Below are 23,531 nucleotides of genomic sequence, written 5' to 3' on the forward strand. Positions count from 1 at the left end.
TGTGGTGGTCCTTGCGCCAGGCCTTATAAGGGAAGTAGGACTTAGGAAGGAGGAGATGCTGAATGACAGGGAAGCACCCAGGACCAGGGACTAGCATGAACAGGAAGGAGGTAGTCAATGAAGGAAGCAATGAGCGATGGAGGAGGAAGACCCGGTCAGCATTATAGGAGCTCTTGACCTGGTTGTTATTCTGTGGATGATACATGGGAAGCTTTTGAAGTTCTGAGAGAATGTATCAGAGTTATGTAGGTTGAAATGGAGAAGAAAACCCTGGGGATAGGAAGATTACTCTGGATCTTCTACCTGTTCTCCCTGACTCCAATAGTGAGGATTTAAATAGGGTGATAAGCTTACATATTATTTTAAGAAGCTTTAAGTGCTCAGAATTGGGAATATTATAACCCTTATTACATGACACTCTCTCTTCATTTTCTAGGTATGGCTTGCTTTCACTCATTCATGTATTTATTTATTTTTATGTAAAATAATGTAATAAGCACTATGAACACCAAACCCAAACTAAACAAATGGTCCCTACTTCTTTCCCATTTCTTTGGTAACTCTTTCTTTCCTTTTTATATGGTTTCATTGCATTTATATGTATCCCTTCAAAAGCATGTGTTTTTTTGTTGTTGTTTCTGTTTTTCGTTTTTGTTTTTAACTTTCTAGAAAGGTATTATGCTGTATGTAATATTTTGGGACAATGTCTCTCACTTGATATCATTTTCTAAGATCTATGCTGTATTTTAAAAATGCAATTTCTTTTTGCACTTTTAATTCTTCTTCTTCTAGTTGTGATGAATTTAATTAAATCAGTTAATTTATTTGCCTAGTTTAATTTGTTGTCACTGGGACAAATTTATGAAGGGACTGGATCTAAACCTAGTTTTATTTGTCATGGCCATGAAATAGTGAAATTCAATCTTAAATTCAATTTTAAGTTAATTGAAATATCTTTGCTACCATCTATTAAATATCAGTAATAAAATATAAACATAGCCTTTTTGGCTACGCACGGTAGGACATTTCCTCAGTTGGACCATCGTGAGACAATTTTAGCCAAACATCATGAATGTCATGAATTTCTGGAACACATCCTCCAATCAGAATGTACATTAAATATGTGTTAAAGTAGTAAATATTGGATATGTCAGTTACAGCTGCATGTAAAGATAATTTTGGGTGATGCTTTATCTCTCAGATCTAGCAAAGCTAAGCAGAGGAATTTTGTCATATTTGACCATTCAAACTCTTTTTTGAAGTTATTCTCCAGCTGTAGGGAAAATTTGGGCCTGATTAAGCAGAAGAAATTATAATTGCCCAATTTCACAAGAAAGTATATAATTCCATATACGTTTTTCTAGCATTAAATCACATAAGGATCTTTTCTGAGATATTTGTGTCTTTCCTGGACAGTGGTTTTCTTTGGTACATGATACTCTTTCAGAATTAGGGGGACCAACTTACCTCAGTTTCCCTGTGCCTTCCCCAGTTTTAACACTGAAGTGATGTGTCCCAATTGGGACCATGCCTATAAATTCTTTCTTAAGCGCCTAGAATTGTTTATAGTTAGGTCATGTCAAGTATCAATAATATATGCTCTTCTGGTGATGAGTATCAGATATCTTAGATACTCATTTACATTTTAATGTAACATTTGTACTATTTAAAATTCATTTTTTATAGTATATATGAAAAATCTAAAGTATGAATATTTAAAATCCATCTTTTTATCTAATCTGAATTATATAATATTTATAAAGTCATTTTATTTCTTTTAAGTATACATAGTAATTTGGAGAAGAAAGACGTTCTCATAATGCTTTAATGAAGAAATAAGAATGATTTATGATGAATATTCCAGTTGTTTGTATGCCATGCATGAAAATAATTTGTTCTAGCAATACTTAGATTTAAAGAGCTTCATCTATTAATTTTAATTCTCTAGAAGAGCTTAGAAAAACTTACTCTCTTAGAGAGGGCATAGAGTTTGAAGCATGTCTTCTGGAATCAAAACTCATGGGTACAAAGCACAGCTCTTTCACATGCTAACTGTGTGATCTTGGGCAAGCTGCTTAATCACACGAAGATACGGTTTCTTAATCTGTCAAATGGTATAATAATTAGCTCCTTCCTCATAGGTTATTATGAAGAGTCAATGAAGTAATGTAAGGTAGTCAATGTGTTATAGTGCCTGATAGTTTTCAGGTGCCTGATAGTGCCTGGAGTTTTCAATATTTGAGCTACAAGTGGCTACAAGAGAAGCCGAACCCAGACTCTTGCTGGAGTAGCATCTGCTTTATTTATTTACTTTCTGTAGTGGGAATCAAGATTTTAAATTAGCCTGTGTGTATGTGTGTGTTGGCTTTATCATTGGGGAATTCCAATGCATATTTGAGAAAGGAATTCTAACATCTCTGGCCAATTTCATTTGAGAGCTCAGGTGGAAACAGATAGCTAAACTGAGATAAATTATTTCTTCTATTAATACATTGCACTATGTCACATTTTTCTTAGGAGATGGGGCAATAAATGGACTGAATTTCCCCATGTTTGCTCTCTTATTGTAGATATGTTTTACTCAGAGTAAATGTTGAGTTTTTAATTGGCTTCAGAATGATTTAATCAGACAGTGTTTATGTTCTGGTCATAAAGAACACACTGATAGCTTGCCATCTGTTCAAGATAGAAATGAAGTCTTGAGAAAGTGGGCAGTTGACGGAAAGATGTTCATGAATGTTTAATGTTTTTCGTATCTATGTGTGGGACTTACCCTGACAGTAACATAAATGGTATACAAGACCTAAGGGCTCAATCTTAGTCTTTCAGTTTTTATTAAGTCTCTGTTGGAGAGTTATGTTTTGAGTTTCTGAAGTTGTATACTGACATGACAAAGGGTGGCTTTCGTCCCACCTGGTAATGTTTACTCCAGTTAAGTTCTGTTTGAGTCTCTGGTCACTGCTGCCTGGTTCCTGCCATCCAGCACAAGGAGTCTGTTGGTTGCAAAGTGGTTTTCTCCTTCAGGAACCAATCTTCCTTTCAATATTGTTTTTTTAAAATCATGCTTTGTGGATTTTAGGCAACACTTTCATCTATTTGGAATCCAAAGTGTGTTATCCCATGACTTTAATATACAGTAGTTTCCTCACTGAAATACATTCTGACAATATTTATTTCATGTTTGAATAACCTTGCTTCTCCTTCCTGATGTTTGTTTCCAAAACGTGGACCCATTATAGTATCCTGCACGTCTTCTGTGACCATTGTTGTCTCTTCAAATTGAAGTACACAGTCCTAGCAAACTCAAGAAGAGGTCCAGCCGGGGAACAATTTTCTAATTTAAGATTGTCACTGCATATCGTTTAATTTCCCCTTGGATTTCTGATTGAGGTTGTTACAAGGGTATTATAAAAGAAAAAGGAAGAGGGAAGCTTTTCTCTGAATATGATATAAACTTGACCTAATGTGAAAATTTAGTGTATTTTCTTCAATATAAAAAGCTATTTGGCGCAGTATATGTTTCCCAGTGTCATGTTGCTATAGGATAGTTGCCTATTTGTCAGAAGCTATTTGTCAGTTTCCTCAGTATCTGCAGGTGGTAAGCATGCTTCAGAATTCAGAGAAGGAAAATTGTGTGCTCACAGGGATTCATGCAAGTGCTTGACAAAAATACGACCTTTTTTCTGAATACTTGCGCAAACTGAATGTGCGTAATCAGAACATTGGCTAGATTTCTTGCTGTCAGGGACAGTTTAATCCATCTTAATCAGTGATGGCGGTCACCATTGCAATTTAGACATCAAAAATTTTCCAGACATATATTTTATCTTCTAATTATTATATTTTCATTTAAATCAATATAATTTACATATGAAAGAAACCGAAAAGAATCGGGTATCTGTGAGGAGAAATTCTGTTAATGTAAAGGTTAAGGTACAGTAGATGCGCATACTTAGGACAATGGCCTTGCAGGTTGGAAAGCAAATCAAGTAATGTCTGTAAATTAAGGTACTTTGGACTGCAAGTGATAGAAGAACGTATTAAATGCCATTTTGGTAGTAGATCCTTATAATTTCACATAAAAAGAAGTCCGGAGACAGGTACTTCCAGGGCTGATTTAATACTCAGTGGTGTCAGGGCTCTGCATCTTTCTTTTCTCCAGGGGAGACATTTTGTACCAGAAGGTCCCAGCAGACTTCATCTCACTGCTCAGAAGTGGATAGCATGCCTGTGTGCAAACCACTCTCTGACAAGCATCCGGGGAGGGGAGGTAGAACCATGCAGGGCTGGGAGCAATCATGATTCATTCCCTGGAGCTGTACCCCTGCCCTGAGAATGTTGCCATCTCAACAAAATTGGAGTTGGGTTAACAAGGAAGAGTGGGATGGGATGGAGATGGTTGCTAGACATAACAGATAGTTTTGCTACATAAGCCAGTCAGGAATGTGGATGGGAACCGCAGGTGTCTCTGACCGTGAACTACATACGCCGGTCACAGAGCAGGGACAGAGACAGCAAATGGCCATCTCTGAGTATTGCACATTTTCTGTGCAAATCCAAGGTCACGTTTAATTAACAAACATCATGCTCGTAAATTGGATAGAAGTGGCTTTAAATAATTATTTTTTTCTGTATTTGTGATAAAAGTATGGAACATTTCCTGGTTTGAAGCACTAACTTAAGATATCTCTATTTGGTACCATCAGGTGAAATGTGTCTTCTTGGGTACAATTGTTTTGCAGATGCCCGATAGGCACACCGGTTGTGTGATATGAATACAAATAAGGCTCAGAGGACTTTTTGGTAGCACTTGCTTAATCGTGTAAGCTGAAAGTGGTTTCTCTTTGTTGCATTGTCTCATGTTGACGGGAATTAAGAGAATTCTCAAATTCTTTAACAGGGCCAGGCTGCCGAATAAGCTCTCAGAACATTTTCACTTGTAGAACACTCAATAAAATTTTCTATTTGAGTCGTAAGACTTTCAAAAACCCATGGCATGGATGGTCAGAAACATACATTACTTACATTTTGTAAAAAGGGTGTATTAAACCTTGGGTGATATTGCATATTTTATTTTAAAAATAAAATCTCAGAGTGGCAACATTGCATAGTCACTAAGAGCACAGAGTTTGGAGCCAGACTGTCTGGGTTTGAATCCTAGCTCAGCCCTTAACCGATTATGAGACTTTGTTGTGCCTCTGCTTTCTCATCCATAAAATGGACATGAGGTTATTATGAGGATTACATTATCATTTTTATGTTCTTCAAATAGCATCTGGTACACGGTACCTAATAGTTAAGTGTCAAAAATACAAAATAGACATTGAGTCATGGGTATATGCTTTTCTTAAATTAAATATATTTTAAATTAAATATATAAATTAAAAACATTTTTCAGTAAAAAGTCACTCATTCTCTAAATATAGCATTCCTGTGACCTGTAACATGTTTTATAATTTTTTCACTCATGCCTGCATACACGGAAGCAATTATTCAACAAAATTTTAACGAGCATCTATATTGTAGTATTCTTTCTAGAAGTAAGCTTATTGAGAGCAGCAATAATTTAACAGTCTGGCAGCTAATGTACCACTGTGTGATGCTGATGGTATGAAGTCATCACTAATGTTCTATTACCTGCATGGAGGACTCCATATTGGCAAATTTATTGTCAGCATCAACATGTGTAGACAAATGAAAACTGTAGTTGGCAAAATTAGTGACTAAAGGAACAAACTTTAACATGTATACATTTCTGTTGGGGTATGATTTATATATGCTGCATTGTAAGAATTAAAAATGAGGTTCTTGTGATGGTCATTCTGGTATGGACATGAAATAACACCATGGAGAGGTGGAGAGACATAGGAAAGTGAGAGAGATGTATTACATGCACAGGTCCTAAATTGGGAGGCAAGACATACCACACAAAAGACCGTATGGGAGAAGCTCCAAAGGGTAAACTCGACCAAGGGCAGGCGGGGAGCTGAGGGAGAGGGAGGGCCCGTGGAAGGTGCCTTTATTGGGGGTCAGGGTGCAGTATTATAGGTGCATTTGAATGTCACTAGGTCACAGTGGGGGGATGGGGAGGGAAAGAAGGGGAACTTGCGGCGGGGGGCCACACTCATCATACCGGGACACCTAGTACCCTGAGAGGGGTGCTGCACACAACCTGTCTGTGGGGATGTTGTGCTGCACACAACCTGTGGGGATGTTGAGGCATCAGGAAAATAAAGTTTTAAGAATTTATAATACATACTCCAATACAGTCACTAACTGTCCCTTATCACTTTACCATAATAGACAAGCTTTTAAAGATTAAAGATGGTAAGCTTTGTCTTCCAAGGCCACAGGTCTTCTGGCAAAAGTAAACAACAAAAATGATCATAAACTAAATAAAACTAAAGGAAATAAATTTTCCATGGAGTTGAGTCAGGTCCTGAAGGTCAAATTTGGATGAGTGGGATGCAGTGGGGGCCAGGCAAGGAGGACATTCCCTGGGAGTGAGGGGACACTAGCCATGGTACTTGGGGGCTTGTCACTGTCCTGATGGCTGCTGACAAGGGCATTGTTACTAAAGGTACAGGACTGATTAAAGTTGGATTTTCCTGTCAATGCTAATGGGCCAGTGGGAAGTAAGTTTGAATATGTTTGTTGGGAGTAAATCCTTGCAGGCTCTGAAAGCCAGGGGGAGTGTTTTAGTAATCATAGGTGTTTCCAGATAAAAATGATGCTTGAGAATGTTGTCTGAAAATGAATTAAAGAGGAGGAAACCCTGAAGTGTGCAAGGAGAGAGAGGAAGCTTTGTAGCAAGACTGTATGACGTGGTGGGGACTTGAACGGCAGGGAGCAGTGACAGTCAAGCAGAATGGAAAGAATAGGTATGAAACATACTGAAGGATGTGTTACGACTCATCAGTATGTGTCTGAATGGATTTATGTGCGTATATTATTCACTGTGTTCCCCTTCATTAACACAGAAAATGAAAGGCTCTTGATTTGGGTCCACGATTTGTACTTCAATCTTGAGATGTCTGACTACTTTAATCATATTTATTCATGGCTTTAAAACAGATAACTACTCAAAAATAAAATGATGGCTTCTATTTCATGCAGAAAGTGAAGTATCAGTGGATTCGAGTGAGAACATAGGGCCTCTGATTTTAGAGACTGAGCACAGAGTTCAGGTTTTAATTTTTTCCCCATTATATATCATTGTACTCTAATGTAAGAGGAGTATTCAGTAAGTCCCATAAACTAACCTGTGTCCTCTTGTTCTTGTTCCTCAGAGTAGTATCCTAAAATAAAAATACAGTAGAAGGAAATTTGCCCAGGTTGGGGTGGCCATGGCGTTCTCCTCAAAGTTGTGAATTGCAGTTTGTCCCAGAACATCTAATAAGGTAACTAAAGTCCTCTTGGGTTAGATTCCCCTGTGTCTGCTGCCCTTCAAGGTGAGGAAATGGTGATGGTTAAGTTTACTTACGTTGTATGTTATAATAAGTTATAATGTTAAAAAGTTGTGTATTAAAAATGTATAATAAGAATCATTAGGGAAATGCTTTAGCCTTTTTATTCTTTTATTCTGTAAAGACTCAGAACTCATAACTTTGAGAGGAGAGAGGCAAAATACTTTTAATAGTGAGTCATAGATTGATGTTCACAGATACAGAGAGAGGAGTGTTTAGGTACTGAATTTATCCTGATGTTTTTGCCAGTTTTACGGGTATTTATCAACAGCAATTAGGTTATTCTGATCAGAACTGCACTGTTAATGACCCTAACAAAGAAGGTATATAGCGAAACATTAGAAGGTAATAGAATAGCCTCTCCCATTGCGGAGCACAGGCTCCGGACGCGCAGGCTCAGCGGCCATGGCTCACGGACCCAGCCGCTCCGCGGCATGTGGGATCTTCCCGGACCGGGCGGGGCACGAACCCGTGTCCCCTGCATCGGCAGGCGGACTCCCAACCACTGCGCCACCAGGGAAGCCCCCAATAGAATTTCTTGATGCATTAGATGACAAGTGGGAGAGAAAGAGGGGAGTCAGAGATAATTCCAGGGCTTTGACCTGAACAACTGGACGGATCAAGTTGCCAACAATTGAAGTGAGGAAGGCTACAGGTGGAGCATGTTTAGGGAGGAAAATCCTGAGTTTGGTTTTAGAAATACATTTTGAACTTGATATGCTATTAGATATCCAAGGGGAGATTTTGAGCAGTCAGTTGGATATATGTCTTGAATTTGGAAGAGTGGTCTAGGCTAGAAACACACATTTGGGACTGCCAACATATTGATGGTACTTAAAGCTGTAAGACTGGATGTGAGTCCAAGAAAGGGAGAGTAGACAAAGAAGAGACCAAAGGCTAAGCATTCCAAAATTATGATCTCAGGAACGAGAGGGGAGCCTGGGAATTCACAATTAGTATGGTAGGAAGAAACTTAGGCAAGTGTGGTACTCAGAAGGCAAGGGTATATTCAACTATTGATCAAAGAGTCAAACAAGAAAGAGTTATGTAGAACCAGCCCTCACTGTCTGTGACATTGTCTTGGAAGATATTTTCTTTTGTATTGCTTAATGAACTTTGCGTATAAAACCACAAGGCAGGGCTTCCCTGGTGGTGCAGTGGTTGAGAGTCCGCCTGCCGATGCAAGGGACGCGGGTTCGTGCCCCGGTCCGGGAAGATCCCACATGCCGCGGAGCGGCTAGGCCCGTGAGCCATGGCCGCTGAGTTTGCGCGTCCGGAGCCTGTGCTCCGCAACGGGAGAGGCCACAACAACGAGAGGCCCGCGCACCGCAAAAAAAAAACCAAAAAAACAAAACCACAAGTCATTCCGTTGAAAGTAGGAACAGGAATCTTTTAAAGAATTATAATGATTTCCTTTAAAATATAATAAGAATCCCAATGTACTATTTATTTATGTTGCACTTTGTTCCATACAGTTTTTAAAAAGAGAGAATTTGGGTCGACTTTCAGGCAGACATGAGGTATGAGGGAAGAAGTAATAAGATAATAATGTAGAGCTAAATGAAAGATTAGGGGACAAAAGCATAACAGAAAGTCATTTTCACTTGTAAGAGGGGTTTAAAACTTTGGCTTGGACTTTCCAGTAGCTAGAACAAACAGAGAAACATAAGGGCTGAATCATTGTTCCTGTAAGATAAAAATAAGAATTTTCTCTGGTACTAAAATCATAGAGGAATTTTTCTCATGGGTACTCTTAAAGGCCTCTGTGTGTTTTAATGGATGGTGTAATCAATAACGTCCTGATGATAGCCACCATATCATATTCTCATATTCATTGACTCATTTCTCATTATTCTCCTTTTGAGATCATAATAGCATAGAGAAATTTCTTGAAATCATTCTGCGAGGAAAGAAATCAGTCTGGATTGATCCAAGGATAACATTAAATCGCTGAATTATAGTCTCAATCTTTCCTATTTCTTCCCCTTTGATTCAATTTATATGTGTGTCTAAAACTTGGTTATGTCTAGCTGCATATTTATAGAACTTGGGGGTGATGTGAATTTAATGAAGATAGCTCTTTGCAATTTTGTTTATCTTTCCTTTTGGAGGAAGAGAAAAGATGGCAATGTCAAGACAAAACATTCCTAGGAAGGGAAATGGTGGTTTCATGTACATGTAATACATTTACATCACATGCTTCCTTCTAGACTTGACAAACCTGTTATACTCCTCAAGCTAGATTTCCCCCCCAACTGCTGGACCTGATGCTGCTGGGAGTAGCAGCAATTCTTGTGCCATGCGGAAGGAAGGAGATTAAATTCTTTTAGCCACTCAGCCATTAAATTATATTCTAATGTTCAGCGATGCTTTAAAAATGAGCCTTATTATTGTAGTATTAGTGCATTTGAATTTGAATTTGTACCTTGTCTCTGAACTAGTCCTACTACTAGAATAAAGTAAGAATCTTAGAAGGATTTTCTATAGCTTGCTTTTTTTTGAGGGAAACAATGTTATTGAGTGTTAAAAATCAACTTGCCAAAATACCTGCTACTTTTTTCATCTCTTCTTAATTAGAGAGTGGCTTGAGCTGAGATGACTTGGAGAATTATCAGGAATATAAGGAAAGGAATTACATTTAATTATTACAACTGTGTGAGGTTCATTGCATTTAGAGAAAACATAAAACACTCATAGGTGATCACAGGAAACTAAGTTGCCAGGTAGATTTTAGTAGAATCGTGATATAATTATTGCAAAATACACATTTTAATAATAATAACAGTATTTTAAATCAGTACACAAACAGATAAAATGTAAAAAATAATGCATTTTCTCTCTTATCTCTCAAATACACACCAAACACAGAATATACCTTCAGATGTATTCTTCAGAAGGTTGGAGAATTATTTTTTTGGGAAGTGGCATATGACTCTGGAGATGGAGAAGGAGTTATATGCGATTTAAAAAATGCCGTGAATAACACATGTGCTGAAATGCACATTATAGAAGTCAGACTTTCTAAAAAGAAATAAAATACATTTGATACCATTTCACCCACAATCATGATACACTGTTGAAATGTGTCATTAGGACCTACTTGTATGTTAACCACTTAGCATTTCATGTTATCCTGGGCAGTTATGCAAACAATAACAATGCATATACTTGCAATGATAAATCTAATCCAGGCAGTGAGAGAGGAGATAAATGTAGATGCCCATTTAGTTATTTGTGACTGATGGATACATGTACTTAGTTCATTGATTTGATATTGGTCTTCAGTTGTAAGCATATGATGTTCCCACAGAAAATGGAGAGCATTTCATCTGTATTTGATTGAAGAGTATTTTATTGCTTTTTGTTCAGGTCTGCCTTTCCACCTCATTGACTCTACATTTTCTACTTGCCCTCTCATTCTCTCTCCTCTTTGGCTCTCCCTAGTGGAGCACTTTATCTCACTCTTAAGTAGCTCCAATTGTTCCAGCACATACTTCAGTGAGTCAAGTTGATCAAGCATTAACATTGTAAAACATTGCTAGTGATTTAAAAAAAAAAAGTAGTATTTAGATGAGAAATATTCCTGACTAGACATTGAGAAATATGAGATTACAGCAGAACTGTAATTTCATGTGACGTTATCAGCCCAGCTAAAGCTGGATTTAATTTTTAAGTTGTCCCATCTCAATATTGATCCCACTGAGTTTGCAGTTAAATCTCCAATTTATTAGTTTTTTTCCAAGTAAATTTTGCCTATGTTTCATATCTTCCCCTTCTGTACTTATGCAATGAATTTTTTGAATATAAATACAAGACTTTGAATTCATCTTTCGAGTTTGAGATCCAACCCCTCCTAGCGAATGATATTTAATCTAGCTTTTATTATAGTACTTTGCTTTCCAGCTCTGTGAAATCTGCATATTTGATGAGAATAAATTTTATATTTTAATTATAGCTAAAATAATTATGTTAATTGATAAGCTTAAGTATACTAAGTATATAAAGTATTGATATATTACTTAATTTTCATAGTACCAGTAATGGGCAAAGTCAAAGCAGCTACTACAGGGAAGAAGATAACTTTGAAACGTAAACATTGGTTTATCTAAAGACAACTAAATATCTACAAAGTATAAAATGGCAGGGCAAGACAAGTTGGACTGAAAAAGAATTTGAGGAATATCTTGCAAAGGGCTTGAAAGCAAACTGTAGGTGATTCTTAAACAGTCAAGAAAGGAAGCTAGCTAGAGAATCAATGGGACTACTTGTTCAGAGTCAATTTGGGGTTCAGCAATGAAAAGGAGTAGATAAATAGATAGATTAACTGATATTTTTTTTGTTCTATGTCTGTATTGAAAGATGTGAGGAAAGGAATATTACTTCTAAAATGTCCCTGAAATGTTTATATTAGAAACTGTCCATTACGTTTTAGACATTAGCTACTTCACACAATAGTACTTATTTTTACAGCTACGATGAGTATGACCTATTAATCTGAAACATCACCCAATAATCATTAATGTATGTAGTAAAGTCACAAAGTGATTTCTGAAATGCCTTCTGGCTTAAAGTCATTTTCTTTATCTCTGAGGAGATTATTGTCTAAGATTACATGACGTATTTCCTCAGAGCCAGTAAGGAGCAAGAAGAAACATAAAATGCTAATTTTCACTATATGGATCTATGTATGTATTTATTTATTTATTCTTTCATTCCACAAACATTTACTTAGTATCTTCTCTGTTGGGGACACATGGTACCATCCTCAAGCATCTCAGCATCTGGTAGCGTTCAGATCTCTTCTGCAGCTAGAGCTGTATGTGATTCCTTGTTTTGACCTGGCCTCATCTCCCCAGTGAATGTGTCTATTACTCCAGTGGTCTAATTGGAAACACAATCTTGATGTATATTGTGAAAAAAGGCTGTACTGGATGCTGTGATATTCCCAAAGCCCCATCAATATGCAAATAATTGGGCAATGAAATTATTGGGTAAACCTAGTATCAACTTTCAAACGATAGTTTCTTCAATTTACCACCACTGAGGAATTACATCATAGGAATTGTACCATTTTGGTCAATCTATATTTCATTAAAACATTTCAATGACTATTAAGCTTCTTGGCCTAGAGTGCAATGTATGGAGGGAAAGATTGTTTAAAATTGAGAGACAAAGTTGAATATATTATTTTGGGAAATTGCTTCTTTACTAGAAAGTATGCTTTTTATTTATTTTCTTTTTTTAATTTTTGGCATTCCACAATTAGAATTTAAGCATCATAAAAATAAGGATTTTGTTTGTTGTGTTCATTGCTCTATCCCCAGGACCTGCTCAAAAATTTTTTTTCCCAGTGATTGAAATGTAAATTAAAATTCTCTTTAGCAGGAATTAAAGCAAATCAAAACACCTTCTCACACATATGTAAAATGATTGATTTAGAAGTCACATAAAGATGAGGAAGGGCAAGGTACTGCAGCGAACCCTGGGGCATCAAAAGGCATTCTGCATTTCAATTTTGTGAAGGATAGAGACCTTTGGAGGGCAGACAGGGTATCCTGTTTTCCGCTGCTAATTTCAGAGTTGTTGGATGCAAAAATGAGGTCCAAGTATAGGAGTCGAATCTTGTTGTCATAACATTATCCCCAAAATTAAGGTCATGCTTTCAAAAAACTTAAGCATTGTCACGTATGCCTGAGAAGCCAACATTTGTTTGTTGAACTTACACTGTCTCTTAAAGGCGAGCCTAAAACAGGAATTTGGATGACTGTAATTTATGGAGGAAATGCATTTTGGGGAGAGCCTTTAAGGAAGGATGTGAAGCAGGAAAAGGAGAAGAGGCAGGAAGGGAGGGAGAAAGAACCCAGTAGCATAAAATCTGGCCTTGGGCTAATATTGGGTTGGCCCAAAAGTTCGTTCAGGTTTCAAGAGCTTCCGGAAAACCCGAAGGAACTTTTTGGCCAACCAAGACACGGGGGCAGGGTGTGTGGGTCGGGGCTTGGGGAGTGGGGCTCTGGAGTATTAACTGCGCAAAAGGTGAGGTGCTTGTCCTTCTGAACCCCAGAATCATTCCGTCAGTAACTGGGGACTGTGGCTGAGGAGAAGGGGGAGGATAAGGCAGTTCCTCCCAGTTGAGGGCAATTTCTGGAAAAGGGGGTGACAGTGAGCTCTTAACACAATGGGATTCTACCCTCAGGCCCAGGGTAGGGTCAAGACAAGGTACTCTGAATTAGTAACGACGCTCTTTTCAAATCTCAGGACCGAAAGTTTGCTAAAGCACTGTTGAGAAAATAGACATTATAGGAACTCCAGCAGCAGATTCTGACTTCGCCTTTCTTTTGACACAGGCTGTATTTCCTGTAAGACAATAAAGTTATAAGTGATTTAACTGGATAGAGAAGGGATTTCTCTATTGATTTATATCAAAACTCAAGGCACTTCATACTTTATCACCAGTTGCTTTACCTCTGATTATAGCTCCTGTCAGGCCACAGCTCATCGTGTGCCTGAGGTTGGAATGCTGGGAAGTGACAGTTCTGTGATAAGAAATTACTCCAAATCAAAAGCAGGGTCAAGTTCAATTTCTCTGACAATGAGCTCTTGAAATACTCTGAAGAATAATAGTTGCAGGAGATAAGTTCTTTGGCCTTGTGGATTTTCCTCCCAGCAAGGAACACCAAATTTTCATAAAAGTCTCTGTGTGGGTTTTTACCACATCTGAAAGAAATTTTTCCTTGATTGCTTTAGTGGAAATATAACTAGTCTCTGCGTGACTCTGCCATTCTTGATTAGAGGTAAAATTTGGTTCAGTTGCATGAATATTTGTCACATGTAAAATGCTGATAATGCCAACGGTCAATCAGTCAATGGTTACTACTCCGCTTTCTTAAACGGTGAGACCAGAAAGAATGTTCACTTGGAAATTACCTCCATTTTAAGTCTCCAGTTTTCAAAGTTATTTTTCAATGCATCAAATTTTTAAATATAATTGTAATATGCATTTAATAAGATTCATTGGTCATCCTATAATCTGTTTAAAGGCTGGAAAGTGTGACGATATTTGACACATAAATCACAAAGGTCATTTGTCTATATTTTTTGCACAATGATTGGATACAAATTATGTTTAAAATACTTTAAAATGATTTTAAAATAGAACTATATTATAGATGGTTTAAACATTAGGAAAAAAACAGTCATTTATAATATTACTGTCCCTATCATTTTGTTGCTTTTTTTCCTTCCAAACTCATTTGTTCCTCATAGTTGTAAGTAGAATTTATACCACTTTTAACCTGCTTCAGCACTTAGATCATGAATATGGCCCATGTTATATATAATCTACAACAACCATTTTTGAAAACTATCACTTTTTTTCTGAATAGAAGCGTCACATGTGCTCATTGCTGAAAATGAGACAGAATAAAAAGTTAATTCTAGTCCCATTGGTCATCCATTCCCCCAGTCTCCCTCCCCTGACCCCCCAGTTCACAGTCTGGCACTTCTCCTTGAGTGGGGCTGGCAAACGTTGTTGTCCTGTTGACGTGTCTTGGGCCCTGGTTAAGCTGGAGTCAAGTCTTAGGTACTTCTTATGGGGAAATCACTGGGTTCACTTTCCTAACAGTGTCTGAAGACATATACCTCCAGCCTCCTTATGTTGGGGACTTTACCTTGGCTCTTGTCAGAGCAGGTTAATTTTTTTTTAACTGGTCTATTTCTACCATGTCTGTGATATCAGACACTGGGTTTTCAGATTATTTCCTTAGAATTACCAGGTGAAGAAGTGGATGGTCTAATTGGCTCAACTGTTTTTACCAAGTGAAATATTCTTCTGTCCCAATCTTCTTGATAAGTACACGTTCACTAATTCATGATATATTTGAAAATAAGATACCCTCAGTATGTAAACTAAGCATAATCATTTGGACTCTTACCTCTCTTTCTATAAAAGGAGAAAAAAAATTACAAATGTTCTGTTGAAAATTCCCGATATACAGGTGATATTTTGTTCTTTTCTTATACTCCAAGTTGAGATGATAATATCAGAATTTTAGAAATCTCTTAAACAAACGGTCATGTGGCTTTTTTCTTTGGAGAATTGCTTTTTAATGTGGGTTTGTTTTTTTCATTTTTAACTGTAGTGTCTATTATTGAGATACAATTGACATATGACCTTGTGTACATTTATGGTATACAACAGGATATAGCATGATGCTTTGATACATGTACATATCGTAAAATGGTTGCCACATAAGGTTAGTTAATACCTCCATCACCTCACATCATTATTATCTCTGTGTGTGTGTGGTAAGAATATTTAAGATCTACTCGCTTAACAACTTTCGATTATATAGTACAGTGTTGTTAACTCTAGTCACCATTGCATAGATCTGCTGTAATTAGATCCCCAGAACTTACTCATCTTATAAATGGAAGTTTGTGTCCCTTGACCAACCCCATTTCCCTCACCTGCTAGCCCCCTGGCAACCATCATTTTACTCTCTATTTCTATGAGTTTAGCTTTTTTAGTTTCCATATGTAAGTGGTATCATAGAGTACTTGTCTTTCTCTGTCTTATTTCACTTAGCGTAATGCCCTCAAAGTTAATCCATGTTGTCACAAATGCCAGGATTGCCTTCTTTCTATGGCCGAATAATATTCCATTTTGTGTGTGTGTGTATGTGTGTGTGTGTGTGTGTATCTATATATGTATATATATCTCACATTTTAAAAATTCATTAATTCATTGATGGACACTTAGTTTGTTTCCCTGTCTTGCCTATTGTGAACAATGCTGTGATAGCTCTTTGATTTCATTTCCTTTGTGTTTTTTTAAACTTTATTTTATTTATTTATTTTATTTATTTTTTGGCTGCATTGGGTCTTTGTTGCTGTGCGTGGGCTTTTCTCTAGTGGCAGCGAGGGGGTGCTACTCTTTGTTGCAGTGCATGAGCTTCTCATTGCAGTGGCTTCTCTTGCTGCAGAGCACGGGCTCTAGGCACGTGGGCTTCAGTAGCTGTGGCACACAGACTCAGTAGTTGTGGCTCACAGGCCCTAGAACACAGGCTCTGTAGTTGTGGTGCATGGGCTTAGTTGGTCCGCGGCATGTGGGATCTTCCCAGACCAGGGCTCAAACCCATGTCCCCTACATTAGCAGGTGGAATCTTAACCACTGCACCACCAGGGAAGCCCCTAATTTCCTTTGGATATAGACCCAGAAGTGGGATTGGCAGATCATATGGTAGTTCTATTTTTAATTTTTTTGAAGAACTTCTATACTGTTTTCCATATTGGCTGTACCAATTTACATTCCCACCAAGGGTGCACAAGGGCTCCCTTCTCTCCACATGCTTACCGACTCTTGTTATAATAGCCATTCTAGCAGGTATGAGGTGATAATTCATTGTGGTTTTGATTTGTGTTTACCCAGTGATTGGTGATGTTGGGCATCTTTTCATATACCCGTTGGCCCTAACTGTAAGGTTCACATTTAATTTATAAGAGAAATTTACAAATAAAATATCATCTTCATCATGCACATTGTGAAATAGTCCCAGATTATTAAATAATATTTTTACAGAAGTATTTTACCTTTCCATAACTATTTATAAAACTTGCATTCTTTTTTTTTCCTTTTTTGTAATGACATTTATGACAACAGTCGAGGCTTAGTTGTATATTGAAATGGTTTCAGTAGCACGCCACTTTCCTCCACTTCAGTTTCTCTACTACTGAGTTCTTTATTCCAATACCTCTAATGACTACCTAGAATACGTCTCTAAGTACTTTTATTTAAAAATATATGTTTACTTCATGAGAGTGTCTGAGATTGTCCCCTTGCCTTCATATGTGAAACATTCACTTTTGTTGTGTTGTTTAATAGCTAGCTTATAACATTTTCAGTCCTCAACAAGGTATAGACTTTATTCACAGTGTTTTTTTCAAATAATAAGGCAGAGCTGTCTGAGGCTGTTTGAATGTATTTTTCTTTTGTTTTCCTATGTGAATGCTTGCATGATTCTTTTTTCAGATTTAATGCTCAATTTTTTATTTTTTCATGAGAGTACATTAGGTTTTTATCTATATTCATTAATTTTGTTTTGTTTGTGGAAAGTTGTAAGTCTGTTTAGATGTGAATATTATAGCCTTCATCTAAGGAATATCTATATATCTATATATAGATATTTAACATCTATTTGTTGCTTCTATTCCATTTGTATGGTCTCATTTTCAGTGATGTCAAATAACCATTTTTGTCCTCTACACTTTTCATATTTTCTCTTATAGTTTTCATCTTTCTCCTATTTCAGTGCATTCTGATAGTCCTAGTAAATTGATTGATTTCATATTTTGGATTAAATGTTCTGATGTGTTTCTGCTTCTATAATGATGTTCTTGTCTATGGCATTTCAGTTTTTTTACTTTTATTCTTTGCTTTATTCAGCTCCATTTTACTCATCTGTTTTGCAATTTAATCTTTTTGTCTCTTATTTTGGATATTTGTTTCATAAAATTTTATTGAGAAAATAATATCATCATTTACTTCAATTTTTCTTTTACATCTTTATTGGAGTATAATTGCTTTACAATGGTGTGTTAGTTTCTGCTTTATAACAAAGTGAATCAGCTATACATATACATATCCCCATATCTCCTCCCTCTTGCATTTCCCTCTGACCCTCCCTTCCCCACCTCTCAAGGTGGACACAAAACACCAAGCTGATCTCCCTGTGCTATGTGGCTGCTTCCCACTAGCTATCTATTTTACATTTTTTAGGGTATATACGTACATGCCACTCTCTCACTTCATCCCAGCTTACCCTTCCCCCTCCCCATGTCCTCAAGTCCATTCTATACATCTGTGTCTTTATTCCTGTCCTGCCCCTAGGTTATTCAGAACTTTTTTTTTTTTTTTAGATTCCATGTATATGTGTTGGCATACAATATTTGTTTTTCTCTTTCTGACTTACTTCACTCTCTGTGACAGTCTGTAGGTCCATCCACCTCACTACAAATAAATCAATTTCATTTCTTTTTATGGCTGAGTAATATTCCATTGTATATATGTGCCACCTCTTCTTTATCCATTCATCTGTTGATGGACGCTTAGGTTGCTTCCATGTCCTGGCTATTGTAAATAGAGCTGCAATGAATATTGTGGTACATGACTCTCTCTGAATTATGGTTTTCTCAGGGTATATGCCCAGTAGTGGGATTGCTGGGTTGTATGGTAGTTCTAATTTTAGTTTTTTAAGGAACCTCCATACTGTTCTCCATAGTGGCTGTACCAATTTACATTCCCACCAACAGTGCAAGAGGGTTCCCTTTTCTCCACACCCTCTCCAGCATTTATTCTTTGTAGACATTTTGATGATGGCCATTCTGACCAGTGTGAGGTGATACCTCATTGTAGTTTTGATTTGCATTTCTCTAATGATTAGTGATGTTGAGCATCCTTTCATGTGTTTGTTGGCATATCTTCTTTGGAGAAATGTCTATTTAGGTCTTCTGCCCATTCTTGGATTGGGTGGTTTGTTTTTTTGATATTGAGCTGCATGAGCTGCTTGTATATTTTGGAGATTAATCCTTTGTCAGTTGCTTCATTTGCAAATATTTTCTCCAATTCTGAGGGTTGTCTTTTTGTCTTGTCTATGGTTTCTTCTCCTGTGCAAAAGCTTTTAAGTTTCATTAGGTCCCATTTGTTTATTTTTATTTTCATTTCTCTAGGAGGTGGGTCAAAAGAATCTTGCTGTGATTTCTGTTAGAGAGTGTTCTGCCTATGTTTTCCTCTGAGTCTTATAGTGTCTGGACTTACATTTAGGTCTTTAATCAATTTTGAGTATATTTTTGTGTACGGTGTTAGGGAGTGTTCTAATTTCATTCTTTTATATGTAGCTGTCCAGTTTTCCCAGCACCACTTATTGAAGAGGCTGTCTTTTCTCCATTGTATGTTCTTGCCTCCTTTATCAAAGATAAGGTGACCATATATGCGTGGGTTTATCTCTGGGTTTTCTATTCTGTTCCATTGATCTATATTTATGTTTTTGTGCCAGTACCTTAATGTCTTCATTACTGTAGCTTTGTAGCATAGTCTTAAGTCAGGGAGCCTGAATCCTCCAGCTCCATTTTTCTTTCTCAAGGTTGTTTTGGCTATTCGGGGTCTTTTGTGTTTCCATACAAATTGAAATTTTTTGTTCTAGTTTGTGAAAAATGCCATTGGTAGTTTGATAGGGATTGCATTGAATCTGTAGATTGCTTTGGGTGGTATAGTCATTTGTAAAATGTTGATTCTTCCAATCCGAGAACATGGTATATCTCTCCATCTGTTTGTATCATCTTTAATTTCTTTCATCAGAGTCTTATACTTTTGTGCATGCAGGTCTTTTGTCTCCTTAGGTAGGTTTATTCCTAGAGTATTTTATTCTTTTAGTTGCAATGGTAAATGGGAGTGTTTCCTTAATTTCTCTTTCAGATTTTTCATCATTAGTGTTTAGGAATGCAATAGATTTCTGTGCATTAACTTTGTATCCAGCTACTTTACCAAATTCATTGATTAGCTCTAGTAGTTTTCTGGTAGCATCTTTAGGATTTTCTATGTATAGTATCATGTCATGTACAAACAGTGACAGTTTTATTTCCTCTTTTCCGATTTGGATTCCTTTTATTTCTTTTTCTTCTCTGATTGCTGTGGCTAAAACTTCCAAAACTATGTTGAATAATACTGGTGAGAGTGGGGCACATTGTCTTGTTCCTGATCTTAGTGGAAATGGTTTCAGTTTTTCACCATTTAAAACGATATTGGCTGTGGTTTTGTCATATATGGCCTTTATTATGTTGAGGTAAGTTCCCTTTCTGCCTACTTTCTGGAAGGTTTTTATCATAAATTGGTGATAAATTTTGTCAAAAGCTTTTACTGCATCTATTGAGATGATCACATGGTTTTTCTCCTTCACGCTGTTAATATGGTATATCACATTGATTGATTTGTGTATATTGAAGAATCCTTGCATTCCTGCGATAAACCCCACTTGATCAACTTGCATATATTGAAGAATCCTTGCATTCCTGTGATAACCCCCACTTGATCATGGAGTATGATCCTTTTTTTTTTTTATTCATACAGAAGTCACAAATATTATAATCACCCTCATCAGTTCACTCAGTCCCGTGTAATTAATTTTTTTTCATCTTGATCTTTTGTTAGCACTTTTATGAGTTCATCAGTTCTCCATTAGAGTTCTGAAAATGCTTGTTCATTCAGTTCAGCAGTATAGTCAGTTACCAGAAACCTGTACTTGTCAGAGTCTTTTCCATGAATTTCTTGAAGATGAAACCCTTTTATAGGAACATACTTGCAAAAGGATCAGAGTATACCCAGAACTGTCTCTAAATGACAAAAGACTTAAAAATGACCATGTTTAAATATTTGATAAAAGTTCATAATAATAATGCAATTGACAAGGAAATTTAGTTATTTCTGAGATATACATTTTAAACTAATAACTAGAATTATGAATTATAACATTCTACCAGAACATATAAGATTTTTAGAAATTTCATGTAATGTCTGAAATATTTATATTAACATATTTCCATACAAATAACCCAAGGAAAGCTTAGTACTAGTTGTTTTTTTGTTTGTTTGTTTTTTTATACTGCAGGTTCTTATTAGTCATCAGTTTTATAAAACATCAGTGTATACATGTCAATCCCAATCGCCCAATTCAGCACACCACATCCCCACCCCACCGCGGTTTTCCCCCCTTGGTGTACACACGTCTGTTCTCTACATCTGTGTCTCAACTTCGGCCCTGGAAACCAGCTCATCCGTACCACTTTTCTAGGTTCCACATACATGCATTAATATACGATATTTGTTTTTCTCTTTCTGACTTACTGCACTCTGTATGACAGTCTCTAGATCTGTCCGTGTCTCAACAAGTGACTCAATTGCTTTCCTTTTTATGGCTGATTAATATTCCATTGTATATATGTGCCACATCTTCTTTATCCATTCCTCTGTTGATGGACATTTAGATTGCTTCCATGACCTGGCTATTGTACTAGTGCTGCAGTGAACATTGGGGTGCATGTGTCTTTTTGGATTATGGTTTTCTCTGGGTATATGCCCAGTAGTGGGATTGCTGGATCATATGGTAATTCTATTTTTAGTTTTTTAAGGAACCTCCATACTGTTCTCCATAGTGGCTGTATCAATTTACATTCCCACCAACAGTGCAAGAGGGTTCCCTTTTCTCCACACCCTCTTCAGCATTTGTTGTTTGTACATTTTCTGGTGGTGCCCATTCTAACTGGTGTGAGGTGATACCTCATTGTACTTTTTTTTTTTTTTTTTTTTGCAGTACACGGGCCTCTCACTCTTGTGGCCTCTCCCGTTGTGGAGCACAGGCTCCAAATGCTCAGGCTTAGCAGCCATGGCTAAAGGGCCTAGCCGCTCCGTGGTATGTGGGATCTTCCTGGACTGGGGCATGAACCCGTGTCCCCTGCATTGGCAGGAGGACTCTCAACCACTGCCCCACCAGGGAAGCCCCATCATTGTAGTTTTGATTTGCATTTATCTAATAATTAGTGATGTTGAGCAGCTTGTCATGTGCTTCTTGGCTATCTGTATGTCTTCTTTGGAGAAATGTTTATTTAGGTCTTCGGCCTATTTTTGGATTGGGTTGTTTGTTTCTTTAATATTGAGCTGCATGAGCTGTTTATATATTTTGGAGATTAATCTTTTGTCCGTTGATTCATTTGCAAATATTTTCTCCCATTCTGAGGGTTGTCTTTTCGTCTTGTTTATGGATTCCTTTGCTGTGCAAAAGCTTTAAAGTTTCATCAGGTCCCATTTGTTTATTTATTTTTTTTATTTCCATTACTCCAGGAGGTGGATCAAGAAAGATCTTGCTGTGATTTATGTCAAAGAGTGTTTTTCCTATGTTTTCCTCTAAGAGTTTTATAGTGTCTCATCTTACATTTAGGTCTCAAATCCATTTTGAGTTTATTTTTGTGTATGGTGTTAGGGAGTGTTCTAATTTCATTCTTTTACATGTAGCTGTCCAGTTTTCCCAGCACCACTTATTTAAGACACTATCTCTTCTCCATTATATATCTTTGCCTCGTTTGTCATAGATTAGTTGACCATAGGTGCGTGGGTTTATCTCTGGGCTTTCTACCTTGTTCCATTGATCTATGTTTCTGTTTTTGTGCCAGTACCATACTGTCTTTATTACTGTAGCTTTGTAGTATAGTCTGAAGTCAGGGAGTCTTATTCCTCCAGCTCCGTTTTTTTCCCTCAAGACTGCTTTGGCTATTCGGGGTCTTTTGTGTCTCCATACAAGTTTTAAGATGATTTGTTCTAGTTCTGTAAAAAATGCCATTGGTTATTTGATAGAGATTGCATTGAATCTGTACATTGCTTTGGGTAATATAAGCACTTTCATAGTATTGATTTTTCCAATCCAAGAACGTGGTATATCTCTCCATCTGTTGGTATCATCTTTAATTTCTTTCATTAGTGTCTTACAGTTTTCTGCATACAGGTCTTTTTCTCCCTCGGTAGGTTTATTCCTAGGTATTTTATTCTTTTTGTTGCAATGGTAAATGGGAGTGTTTCCATAATTTCTCTTTCAGATTTTTCATCATTAGTATATAGGAATGCAAGAGATTTCTGTGCATTAATTTTTTATCCTGCACTTTACCAAATTCATTGATTAGCTCTAGTAGTTTTCTGGTGGCATTTTTAGGATTCTCTATGTATAGTATCATGTCTTCTGCAAACACGGAGAGTTTTACTTCTTCTTTTCCAATTTGTATTCCTCTTATTTCTTTTTCTTCTCTGATTGACGTGGCTAGGACTTCCAGAACTATGTTTTTGAATAATAGTGGTGAGAGTGGACATCCTTGTCTTGTTCCTGATCTTAGAGGAAATGCTTTCAGTTTTTCACTATTGAGTATGATGTTTGCTGTGGGTTGGTCATATATGGCCTTTATTATGTTGAGGTAGGTATGCCCACTTTCTGGAGAGTTTTTATCATAAATGGGTGTTGAATTTTGTCAAAA

The sequence above is a fragment of the Leucopleurus acutus genome (assembly GCF_964270905.1).
Source record: "Leucopleurus acutus genome assembly, chromosome: 21".
NCBI classification, from domain to species: domain Eukaryota; kingdom Metazoa; phylum Chordata; class Mammalia; order Artiodactyla; family Delphinidae; genus Leucopleurus; species Leucopleurus acutus.